Consider the following 2,500-nt stretch of genomic DNA (forward strand, 5'->3'; position numbering starts at 1 on the left):
CTAACCCACGTTGGCCCTTAACCTAACCCACGTTGGCCCTTAACCTAACCCACGTTGGCCCTTAACCTAACCCACGTTGGCCCTTAACCTAACCCACGTTGGCCCTTAACCTAACCCACGTTGGCCCTTAACCTAACCCACGTTGGCCCTTAACCTAACCCACGTTGGCCCTTAACCTAACCCACGTTGGCCCTTAACCTAACCCACGTTGGCCCCTTAACCTAACCCACGTTGGCCCCTTAACCTAAGTTACGCTGCACCTTAACCTAAGTTACGCTGCACCTTAACCCAAGTTACGCTGCACCTTAACCCAAGTTACGCTGCACCTTAACCCTAGTTACGCTGCACCTTAACCCAAGTTACGCTGCACCTTAACCCAAGTTACGCTGCACCTTAACCCAAGTTACGCTGCACCTTAACCCAAGTTACGCTGCACCTTAACCCAAGTTACGCTGCACCTTAACCCAAGTTACGCTGCACCTTAACCCAAGTTACGCTGCACCTTAACCCAAGTTACGCTGCACCTTAACCCAAGTTACGCTGCACCTTAACCCAAGTTACGCTGCACCTTAACCCAAGTTACGCTGCACCTTAACCCAAGTTACGCTGCACCTTAACCCAAGTTACGCTGCACCTTAACCCAAGTTACGCTGCACCTTAACCCAAGTTACGCTGCACCTTAACCCAAGTTACGCTGCACCTTAACCCAAGTTACGCTGCACCTTAACCCAAGTTACGCTGCACCTTAACCCAAGTTACGCTGCACCTTAACCCAAGTTACGCTGCACCTTAACCCAAGTTACGCTGCACCTTAACCCAAGTTACGCTGCACCTTAACCCAAGTTACGCTGCACCTTAACCTAACTTACGCTGCACCTTAACCTAACTTACGCTGCACCTTAACCTAAGTTACGCTGCACCTTAACCTAACTTACGCTGCACCTTAACCTAAGTTACGCTGCACCTTAACCTAAGTTACGCTGCACCTTAACCTAAGTTACGCTGCACCTTAACCTAACTTACGCTGCACCTTAACCTAACTTACGCTGCACCTTAACCTAACTTACGCTGCACCTTAACCTAACTTACACTGCACCTTAACTGTCACATGTAACGTCACAGGAATGTAGCTTTGCCTAACAGCAACCCTCTGAACATAGTTCACTGCTTGGATCCTCTGGTGTCATGTGTATTTCTTGATGCCATGGTGCGTACCCTCACATAAAGGTCTTTCGAGTGTTGCGTACTTTCTACACAGTCCCGCTAACCACTGGAAGGGTGTACCGCTACAGAACGAATATCGCCCTCCCCTCCTGCCCTTCCAAGCTGGTCGGTCAGGCGTTTGTTTGTGAAATGAGCCTTGCAGCTGTTCAGTTGCATTCGGTTGTCGATGCAGTCAGTGTACGTTGTGGTACGGCCTGTGTGGACTGTCCGCTGATGTACGCGTAACCCACACTGATCATCCGTCGTTACGTACTGAGTGACATAATGTGGCACATGCTTGACCGTACACCGGCTGCGCCCTACAATGGCGAATCATAAGGGCCATATGTTGTGCACGATGCTACTTGTCTCGTCTCCCCATTACAGCGAGATTGCACTGTTGTACGCCGTACAGACATGTGGTAGGTAGGTACGGACGAAAGTATTGCATGTTGGCCCCCCCCCCCCCCTCCTCCCTCTGCCGGGAATCAGCGTGAGCCGTCTGTTGATGTAGCGACGAGGGTTTTCCTATTTAATCGTATTGCCCCACACAACATGATAGCACGGTGGACCGCGTTCCACATCTGCGACATGCTACAGAGGCCGGTTGACAGTCGACCGCGCAAGGGACATTGCACACGTGCGCGGACCATCTTCCACGTGTTCTCTCGTGTACATGCCGCAGTGTGTATGTGGGCTGATGTAGCGTGTCGTGACACATAACATGCAGGCATGCCAGAATCGTAGATTTCGCAAATGTAGATTGACGTATACGTTTGCTGCCAAAGATCCGCAAATGAACTGGAAATCAGTTGTTGAGCGGTTGTTCGCGCTGCAGGTGCATCGGTGATAGCGACGATCGGTACATCTATGAACCGGTTGTTTCGGCGGTACCCGCCATGCCCCCGAACCTGAGTTGGCCATGTGGGTATGAAGCGATACGAGGCTGTGGCTTGGCGGGACAGTCCCCGGCCGGTGAGGGGGGGCCGCCCGGCGTGCTGGCCGCGCGCTGCGTGAGCGCACGCACTACAGCCGGCTGGTGGGGGGCGCCCAGTGGCAGGAGCGCCGGCCGACGGGCCCGGCTGGCGTCCCAGCTATGCGCCGGCGCACCCTGCGCGCGGCGCCAGGCGGCCAAAGTGGGTTCTGCCGAGCCCGGTGCGAAGCGCGGTGGACATCTGCAGTGTGCTGGTCCGATTGCGGACTGTGTGCGTTGAGGATGCGCCGCCGCCCGGCACTCGGCGTCGCGACGCCGTCTGCTGCTCGGTCGCCCCCAGCGGTTCTCGCAGGTGGTTTGTAT

Source organism: Schistocerca gregaria, unplaced genomic scaffold, assembly GCF_023897955.1.
Source record: "Schistocerca gregaria isolate iqSchGreg1 unplaced genomic scaffold, iqSchGreg1.2 ptg001145l, whole genome shotgun sequence".
Classification (NCBI taxonomy): domain Eukaryota; kingdom Metazoa; phylum Arthropoda; class Insecta; order Orthoptera; family Acrididae; genus Schistocerca; species Schistocerca gregaria.